The sequence below is a fragment of the Dreissena polymorpha genome, chromosome 8 (assembly GCF_020536995.1).
Source record: "Dreissena polymorpha isolate Duluth1 chromosome 8, UMN_Dpol_1.0, whole genome shotgun sequence".
In the NCBI taxonomy this organism is placed as follows: domain Eukaryota; kingdom Metazoa; phylum Mollusca; class Bivalvia; order Myida; family Dreissenidae; genus Dreissena; species Dreissena polymorpha.
In genome coordinates, this window is record NC_068362.1 from 53,740,086 (window position 1) to 53,751,326 (window position 11,241).

The 11,241-nt window shown below is 35.0% G+C and overlaps 1 protein-coding gene across 1 annotated transcript in view; it reads left to right on the forward strand.

The window, feature by feature from the left end:
* Positions 1-7,817: 7,817 nt before the first annotated feature.
* Positions 7,818-11,241, forward strand: part of LOC127842977 (multiple epidermal growth factor-like domains protein 10) — a 33,226-nt gene continuing 29,802 nt past the window's right edge. Inside the window, exon 1 of the mRNA XM_052372791.1 lies at positions 7,818-8,023. The gene's annotated coding sequence lies outside the window, so the exon portion shown is untranslated. The remainder of the gene's footprint in view (positions 8,024-11,241) is intronic.

Consider the following 11,241-nt stretch of genomic DNA (forward strand, 5'->3'; position numbering starts at 1 on the left):
ATTTTGATTTTATTTATATGTATGCGAACAAAATAAAGTTATTCAAGCATCAGTGTATTGCTCTATCCAGTGAAAATATTTTAAAGAATATAATAAGGGTATAACGAAGAACAAAAAATGAGCATTTGTATCGCAATATACAGATAAACAGGTTTCCCCCGAGTATATGCAATTGTGTGCATGCTAAAAATCTATGCGACGCGAATTTAATTTCATTTATATGTTTCAATGTTAAAAACGATATTTGAATGAAAACACTGTCAACTGTGTTATAAATATCCTCTTTTGGGAATGAGTTGTACATTTTGTTAAAAACGGTCTTCACCTGTCCCCCTTGATAAACATTTCCATTATATTTCTTATTATATTAACTATATTCGCAAACAGATATCCGTCGTTTACATCGTAAAAGCGAGTCTAGTTTATTGTGCATGTACATATTGCAGTTTGATTATTTGTTGTTGAAGGGATTTGCTCATAGATTGGTGAAATGAATATTTAAAAAGCATGTCCAATTTTTGTGGTGCCGTAGAGTGAAGTAAACCAACAACTAAGGACCGTTAACGTTTGTAAATAATATTTCCCTGAGCTAATCATTTTTGCTTTCTTCTATTTCTCCGTTTGCACTGCTTGGTGAAAAGAGCATCTAAACGTGTTCTCAATTGAAGAGCATTCAGTCTAATTTCGTGTCGAGAACGATTTCCTCTTATCACTTCACTTCTCAAAATGTTTTTTCCATTACCTCTTCTACTGAATCAGATGGTTTGATCGTCAACAGAAGCTTAGTTTATTACCTTTCACCTACTTCCTGGTAGCATGTGACAATGTGTAGTCAGGGTAAGATCCCGTCCTCATTAGACATACTACTTCAAACTTCTATTCTTCGGAATGCTTGCCGTCAAAACATGACAGGGTCGGTATGCCCACTTTATGAAATTCATTTGTCATAACATCTTTGTCAAACCTTCTTCTTCTGTTATAATAATTATAAGAACACTTTCTTTTTGTTGCAATATTTCTCAACTTGTTTTCCTATCTTCTTCTCCCATTCTTATTATTGCTATTTCTCTGTCCAGCTTTTGATTTCTTCTCAGTTGCTGTAGCAATGCCTTCCCTTTCACTTTGACGTATATATCTGCACACTGTCTGGTTTGTGGTGATGTCACCTTCTGCGGCGTAGTCTTTCGCTCATTTGTTCCACAAAGATAGTATTAACCACTCCATGCGAAAATGGGCCTAATGCCGTATGCTCAACTCGAGACTAGTCTGCCCATTTTGCGCAATATATTCGTGATCTACCCTGTCAACTATAAAGTCACTCAACGTATCTTGTTTCTCTCATTTGCGACATAGGCAGCTCCTGACCAGACTACGCGTGTGCGTATGCTGGTCTTAAGGTACACTGCCTGCATACGGCATTATATCCATTCTTTGAACGACTTGACTTGTAATTCTATCCACCCCAACCAATATAGTTTTGTGGTACTGTATTAACTCTAGGCATATTTTCTATATGAATTGCCATTTTCTCTTAATTCACGTTATAACATGTCTTTATGCACTCATGCTCCATGCTATCCATGCGTTTTATTGATTCGCCGTAAAATTATTCGTCTATAGTGTTAATGTTTGATAAAACCATCTCCCCTCCCTAACATTGGGTATCTCACTCTCTAATGTTCAGTCAAACCTTTCTCTTATTATCCTTCCGTTTATTTCCTATTCCTCTCACAAATATTTGACAAAGGCGCGTTTTCGTAATATTAGCGTGTATTGTTAATAATGGACAGCACGTACACAGTGAGAAATATGTAGGCAATGTTTTAACATATACACCAATCAAACTGTACATCGAATTCTCTTTTGCGCTGTGCTGTATGGTATACGGACAGATCCAAACGTCTAAACCGTATGATACGATCGTATCAGACGATTAGCTAAAACCGTATCATACGATTTTTCGATCATAAACCGTCTGATACTATCGTATCATACGGTTTTGACTTTTGGACCGATTGTACGCTTAACTGTTTGATGCGAAACCGTATTATACGATTCGTATCAGACGGTTTACGATTCGTATCATAAGGTTTAGCGTATACCGTATCGTACGGTTTACTCTGAATAAATCTATTTTTAAACATTGGACATTGAATAATACCCGTCATAAACCGTCTGATACGATTCGTATCGTACGGTTTCGAAGCATACGGTTAAACGTACGAACCGGTCCAAAAGTCTTGATAGCGTATCATACGGTTAAAATCGTATCATACAGTTTATTAACCGTATGATACGATTTTAGCTAAACCGTATTGTACGATTCAGACTTTTGGACCTATTTGTACACCATAGTGCTGTGTACCTGACACTGACAATATTTGTCATACTCGACAGTTGTTGGCTTATATCTAACAATACATTCTTTACTTAGAAATAGACTATTATTATGTTTCTATCTTTATTGTATTTTTTAATTCATGTGCGTCAAGTGTCGTCCCAGCTTGTGCGACCGCACATGTAAATCAGGCCGACACTTTTGCATCCACTGGATTTGCTTTAAGACTTCTTTTAAACAAAACATCCCATGAAAGTGGAAAGAGTAATAAGCTTGAGCGGACTGCAAAGGCTAATCTGGGACGACATGATACGTATATGCATTCACAACTGTTTTCACAGAGCGAGGATCACATTTGAAACTCCGTTAGAATGGTAGCTACAGTATATTTAATTCCTAAGTACAAACAGTCAGAGTTATACCCCCAAGTCATTGACCTTATATGATCCCACCCAAAGGCATGTGCAAACTTTCAAAGGATTATCTGTAGTTGTGTGATTTAGATATGGACTTGTTGTATCAAACACACCTTGGGGTCGGAAGCGTTTCGGACCAAGATATGTGACTAGTTTACGATTGTCACGCCGATTTACGCTGTATTTGTTGTGCGGTTTTTATGTATCGTCGGGGATAACGCCTTCTTTTTTAATGGTATGCTTTTACCATGCTATTCTTTTGTTTGGACTTCAGTTGGCAGTTGAGTGCACATTTGTTTTACGAAAACCGTGCCAACAATTTGGTCATACGAAAATCGTCGAAATTCCAACTGATTATTTGCAAGCGGGTCTCGGAAACATCTCCGAGTTTATGATTTATCATTGCAGAGGACACAGAGACATGTGTCGCACAATCATCGCACGGTCTGCTTACGATAAGCGAGCAGGTATCGTTCGGTTCTACATACGATATATTTACCGACTCATGTTTGACGATGTTATAAAATCATTATAAAAACATAAAGAGTCTTATACAAACGTGCAACACAAGATCACGTTTAAAATGATGCACTGATCACTTAAGTTAAATCGCCTCAGTAAGGACTTTAAAATACATGTATTGAGGACTGATTGAAACTTCGGCCTTATGATTAAAAACTTTTAATTTATTGCATATTAATAAAATATATGCTTACTATGAATTAGTAGAACACTGTATGGTAACAATACTTATCAAGTAAAAGTTAACATTAATAACATAGTATTCATTTGGGATTAAGCGAGGCAATTTAAACAATGCCTAATACAGGAAATGTACATTGCTCGAGATCAATGCTGCGCCATACGTTTACCTACATAACCAGGTACTGAATGAAATTATATGAAAATGTAGTCGGAGAAACATGTTTGCATATTAAACAGCCACTGTTCAGACGCGCTTTTGAAGAAATTTAAAGTAGGTCTACATTATAAACTTGAACTTAAATCCCAGTGATCGAGGGTTAATGTCGAAGTCGGCTGAAAATGCGTTATCGAAGCAGACTATAAACCGCTTCTTTAACCTTTTAACCTTTTATTATAATACATTTAACGTTTTGCTCTTGTGATATGCTGCATCTAATAGATAAAAGATGTAACTGAGTCTTTCTATAAATGTATTATTTCTTTATGTTACAACAAAATAAATGCATATTGATAATTGCGCGTACTCTTATCTGGTATCGCTACTGTTTTCATTGCATCGTTTGTCTTGTATTGTACACTATGTAAACATGTGGACAAATGATATCTAGAAGGGAATGCAAGCTGTATCTTGTCTCTATAATACGAATGCATGCAAATCATGTGTAAGTTGTAAAAAACGAAAATTTCTGAATTTAACTTCAAGAAATACAAATGAGTTCAAATCGAGACTTAAAACGCGCTGTACTAAATGTCTGTTTTGTTGTTGTTCTTTTCTAAAAAAGATGCATGTTGCTTTATGGCGAAAATATTTTATCCCACTACATTCTTACACCTTATAACTGTTTCCAATTAGGAAACGGGAACAAGAAACAAATTTACTGTTTGTAGGGTGGACAGATTGGTATAAAAAGCCAGGTGCAGTGAGAAGCTGGGGAGAGTTGGCGGCAGTTTGATAGAGAATGGATTTTACCTAGATTGTGAAGACAGTTAACCAATAAACATTATTGGTGTATATATTTATTCTCGTAGTGTGTAAATAAAATGTAGAGTACATATACTGTGTTGTGAAGTTATGAACTTCAAACATGCTGTGGTGAAGAAAGTGTTGATTGTAGTCAAAGTGCATAATACCTCGAAAGAAAATACATCTTGGGTCAATTAATTTCTCTCTGTAAGCCCTTAGTCAAATTAACAGCAAATCGGATATCATTAGGGCACACTTTAATCCCCCAAGGGACAGTTTAAAAGCAATCAAGTACCTGTAGGACTGGTGAATAGTTCTTCCAGGAGTGTTTAGTCGGCTAAAGGTACTACACTGAGATTTTCACAAGAAATTAAATCCCACGAATTTAAAAGAAAATGTGGACTCAAACACTGAGAACTGAGGTATTTAAGTGACCGAAAGCATGTTTATGTGGACATTTCAAGTGAACCGAAGAATGGCAGTGTAATGAAGGGCATGCTAGTCTAGAAGGATTAAAAATGTACGGGGTTTGACATGTGTTAAAGAAATATATACAGTGGTCAGATTTTCTCTGTTCGACGATGCAGTTCCTTCATAGGAAAATGAATTCTGTGAGGTCACATAATTGTGGGTCGTCGAAAGTAAGAAATTCCAGAGTAAATCTTCATGAATGTGGATTCTGGAGTTGGATTTTCTTGCTACTACAGCTTCAGATGGTGAAGCTGTGGTACTGTATGTATTTTGTATATCGTGGATTATTCAGAATAAGGAAATACCGTCGCTACCGGATAACGCGACTGCGCTTCCGTAAACATTCTGACCACAGGGGCCAGTCAAAAAAGTATATGTTAGTTTTTCTTACATATACTTTTTTGACTGGCCCCTGTGGTACGACGTTGAGTGACAGCAACTATGGAATGCTTAATATAGACAGAAACCCTAGGATAAGTGAAGTGTCATCTGCCGTAGGAAGTCTTGCAAAATTAAGCAGAGTTTACTGTTCACTGGAGAGAACAGCCAAACTCCAACAGCAGGTTCCGGGTATTGGCGTTGTTGTGAAGTGGCGTACATCTGACAGTCAAACACCCCCAAAAGACACTGTTTCCGATTGTCTAGCTTGCAATGGTCACATACAGTTCTATGACAAGTTGGTATACAGAAAAAGGTCAAAACACCGAAAACATCTATGGGACGAAACAGTAAACAACCACAACCACAGGAAAAGAGGACAGAGATCAACACCATTCCGTAAAATGGCTGTTAAGCTGATAAAGTGGTCATCAATTAATGGTTTGTTGTTTACATTTCCGAGCAGTTCAACTTTTACCCTACAGGTCAGAAGTGGAATCTGTCAGCATGTTACACCTAAGAGCACAAGTTAATTCTTCATGTGTGTGTCTACAGTGTAAACATGAAATATGTAGTGTCACTGTGCGCGCTTTTATAGTGATGTTTTTTGTGTGTGTATTTAATTCCGAACCAATGACTTTGGTAAATAATTTGTTGGATTGAGTGAGTTTTTACGGAGTGTTTGAAAACTTCCCTGGATTTAAAACCGTGTACACTTGGATTTATTCTTTTTCAGAATCAAACATTTGCGCCATATTCTTATAGAATTGTTTATAATATAACCATATGTTCATTTAATAAGTAAGGCGCACAGGACAATTAAGCAGGACGACTGCTACTTATAATTTTATGAACTTAACAAAGTTGTTGTGCCTAAATTATACATTCGTTAATGTTAATTTAAAGTAATGAGTGTAAGGCACTTAACGCGGATGCATATTAGGACTTTTGTGTGATAGTGATATGTGTGATTGTGTGAATTCATGCAACTGAATATTAAGAATTTAAAGTAATAAGTTGGACAATGAAAGAAGAGTTTGTTGATGTGCTTATTAAACAGTGTGTTTACTTTGCATATGACCAAGAGTGTATATTCATGATTTCATATAATCAAACTCTAACTATGTTTTAAATACTAGTATAATGCATACTGTTGGAGATCAAGTTTTCGAAGAATAATATTTCTTTGAATGTGTTTCTTGATAATTAAAAGGACAGTACTGATAATGATTCATTATATTGATGGATAAATCTGTGTATTTTGTATTGAGAAGTTATTTGCAGTACAAGTCAATGTTTATGGATGTTTCTTGTCATGTTATGTAGTAATTTACAAGTAATATTCCTTATTTTGAAGGTTTCTAATCTTATCATTAATAATACATATGCCATGTAGTTTATTTGTAACTGCAGATTGTGCAGTAATAGTATATTCATGTAAAGTGTTTTGATATAAACGTTTAACATGTTATGAGTGTGAATCTGGCTATTTAGTCATTTATACAACTATTTGGCTTACTTGAGCACAATTAAGAAGCTAAGGCGAGGGGAGTGTTGTAATTTTTAGTATATGAACTCAATTTAGACTGCTTTGTTTGATGCCATCGGGGCATGGTGGACATTTGTTATCAGAACAGGATACCATGTGGTCATCATTTCATAATAAAGACTAGTCTGGTTTGCTGCTCGGCAAAGTCTGCTTGTCAAATATTCAACAGTTGCAATAATAAATATCAATTAAATGTTAGGTCCTATCAGTATCTTTCCACACATCCAAATATGAGAGGGTGGACAGATTGGTATAAAAAGCCAGGTGCAGTGAAAAGCTGGGGAGAGTTGGCGGCAGTTTGATATTAAATGGATTTTACCTAGATTGTGAAGACAGTAAACAAATAAACATTATTGGTGTATATATTTATTCTCGTAGTGTGTAAATAAAATGTAGAGTACATATACTGTGTTGTGAAGTTATGAACTTACCCCTTCAAAAATTGTAACAACTTGCCTATCCGTTTTCCTCAAACGTGTATGTATTGAAGTATTGTAACCCTGTTTCAAACCCTTCCACGGTTTAACCCTTTTTCCGTTATGCACATATGGTCCTAATTTATACATTTGAAATACTGTCATTATTTGCTTTTGGATATACGATATGTGTAAAGTAAAGTAAAATAGCGTGACTTGTGTACGTTTTGCAAGATATTGATCGTAAAGTAGCTCTTTGTCAGTTATTTTTGTTAAGGTGACGCAATTGCAAAACCCATTTTGGCCATCGTAAAGTTATTTTCAATTATGGTTCGATTGCTGGACTCTCTTCGAAATAGATAGTGCAAGGTCTTGTTTTAAATATATTAATTATATAATCGATGTGAAACCACAGCTACACAAACAGGAGAGAAGCCTTAGTATAATATGCGGTTCGTTAATTATCATTCGACCAAAAGTGGGACACATAACAAATGTATTTGACAAGACACATTTACAAAACCAGTACAAATAAACGTTAATAAATGTAAACTTGCGATTAACTATCAAGCTTCAATGTTTACTTCCTGAGATGTATTTCTACTGGGATGTTTTACAAGCGGATGTTTCCGTATATGAGTTTGCTTTGATATACTCGACGTTTAATAAGACATTTTTATAAGATCAGTAGCGGGGTTTCAGCGGTAATTTGATTTATAATGTCTGCGCAAGAAACGATTGCTTTGTTTATATTTGGATGTTTACTCAGGTCATGGACAAACGCAGGTAAAGTTCGAACTACTACTACTACTACTACTACTACTACTACTACTACTACTACTACTACTACTACTACTACTACTACTACTACTACTACTACTACTACTACTACTACTACTACTACTACTACTACTACTACTACTACTATTACCACTACTACTACTACTACTACTACTACTACTACTACTACTACTACTACTACTACTACTACTACTACTACTACTACTACTACTACTACTACTACTACTACTACTACTACTACTACTATTACTACTACTACTACTCCTACTACTATTACTACTATTACAGAAGCAACAACAACAATATTAACAACAACTACTATTACTACTACTACTACTACTACTACTACTACTACTACTACTACTACTACATCAACTACTTACTACTACCACTACTACTACTACTACTACTACTACTACTACTACTACTACTACTACTACTACTACTACTACTACTAATACTACTACTACTACTACAACTACTACTACTACTAGTACTACATGTTCTACTACTGAGTTAGTTGGCAATTGTCAAAATAATAGCATTTGCTAGTAAATAACACTTCCTGAAGTATAAATACAAATGAGCCGCGCTCTGTGAAAAGGCGGTTTAACACATGCGCGAAACATGTCGTCCAAGAATCAGGGACGATATTTCCCGCTGGATTTTGCCGAGAAAAGACTCAAAAAACAATAAATAGCATAAAAGCGGAAAGTGTCGTCCCTGATTAGCCAATGCGGACTGCACAGGCTTATCTAGGACGACACTTTATGCACATGCAACAAACCCCTTTTTCACAGAGCACGGCCCAAATGTACTTAAAGATACTCTTTACACTTAAAATCATTTCATATTTGTGATGTTGTTCTGCATAAAGGTACTCTATGATTCAGTTGACCTAAAAATACAAAGCATGTATCATTATGCAGTATGAATATTCAAAAGTAATCTGTAAAATTGACACTAATTGGAAGCGAACAATTGTTTTCAAATTGTTACAAAGCGAAAACTATTAATACATTTACCAGACCTTATTGCTTCATTACAACGATCATTCGAACTGAACAACCATATTAACTTTTAGGTCTATCCCCGTCTGTGTCTGAATTAATTAAATACCGTTTATAAGGTGTAAATGCCTATTTAAACAAATACAACAAATGCAATGGTCCATATACTTATTGCAATCATATGCCAGGTTTTATGACGGACATTAGATTTTCAAAACACATTTGCGATGTTTTAACGGTTGAACGCAAATTGGAAAAATTGTGGATAAAATGCAACTGTCCGAAATTATTAATTTTACAAGAAAATAGGCGTGCCAGAAAAAAAAGGGTTACATAATATAATTATATCATGTCATAACATGTTTTACATATTTTATGAAGTGGCATTGCTCGATTTTCCAATTTTATAATAGCAAGAAAAATTGATCGGCCCGAACCAGGAAGGCAATATTTGAAAAGGGGAATTTTGCATCCGTTTTATTCCCCGCTACGACGCTCGTATATGTTTTAACTTAATTCAGTCTAAATATCAAATCACAATCCTAAACTCGTTGATGATGTTTACGAGATTACGCACAATTACCCGGTGGCAGTTTTAATCTACACTTTTATCATTGAAGCATGTACAAAATGAAATTTTGAGTCGTGCTTCATCAGATGTTATATTCTTATTCGTATGCAAAAAGAGAAATTATTACAGGATACTAGACCACGACATTTTTCTGAATGAAACAAAGTGCTTTATTTGTAATTGAAGATGCTGAATTTGTATCTTGTCCGAATTTGTTTTCATTTTATCTTTTCAAAAGCATAATTTAAGCAGTGTTACACAATCCAAAAATTAGCAAATAATATCTAATTGCGATATTGAAAATTAAAAAATAAGTGAAAAATACTTGTGTGCATTTCCGCATGCACGCGTATTTTGCGCTAAATACACATTATATTGCAAATTGTTTAGATTCAATTTATTGATTTTGAAACAAGGTATGATATTTCTTGCTTCAATGTTTGTTATCATTTTTTTGCACATATAAATTGAAACCATTTGCATCATGGTTTTGTACAGGCCGGATTTCATCGAGCAGAAAAAAACGGAATGTGGGAAAAGAAAACAATATATGCTTTCGCTTTTCCTCGTTTATAAAAAATGGTATAAATCAGTAACAGCAACAAAAGAGTTTTGAAACAAGCATAATACAACCTGGTCGATATTGAAAGTAGCTGTAAAATGATCAACAGTACATACATGTATGACTCGTGTTGTATGGCCGCATCGAATACATAAATCGCACACGTTGAAAAGGGTCCGTCGCAGCTTAATATTAAACACAAGTGCATATTATTCGTTCATAATGCATTAGGCGAACGGAACATACGTCACATTATTTGTTTAGAATTTTTACATGTTGATCATACATGAAGTTATTACAGAAAAGCTTCATTTTACATACTAAATGTTAAGTAAACTAGACTGTGATATCTTTTGTGTGCAACTTCTATTTCTAAAAAATATTCTTCACCTCGTTACACTTGTATATGGTGTTATTGTGTGACTTTTAAAATAGAGTTTTATTGTTTTGTCAGTCCAGACAAGCAGTTTAGGAAACACGTTCTATCTTATACCGGTATGAAATCCGTTTTATAATGAGTAATTTCCTCGATATTCGTATATAAAATATACTCTTAACCCTAACACTGTTTGACAAGTACGTAAATGTACATGCTAATCATGGACGACAATTTCCGCCTATACTTGATTTTTGCTAAGAAGTGACTTCATTTGAACGAAGAAAATAACAAAAGCGGAAAGTGTCGTCCTCAATTAGCCTGTGCGGATTGCAATCTTAGATTAACGCACATGTATTAGACCACGTGTTCCCTGAGTGAGGCTACAATAGTCAAATGAAACACTGTTAATATACCAACTATTATCTTGCTCGCAATTTATTGTTAAGAGGCTACAATAGTCAAAGGAAACACTGTTAATATGCCAACTATTATCTTGCTCGCAATTTATTGTTAAGAGGCTACAATAGTCAAAGGAAACACTGTTAATATGCCAACTATTATCTGCTCGCAATTTATTGTTAAGAGGCTACAATAGTCAAAGGAAACACTGTTAATATGCCAACTATTATCTTGCTCGCAATTTATGGTTAAGAGGCTACAATAGTCAAATGAAACACTGTT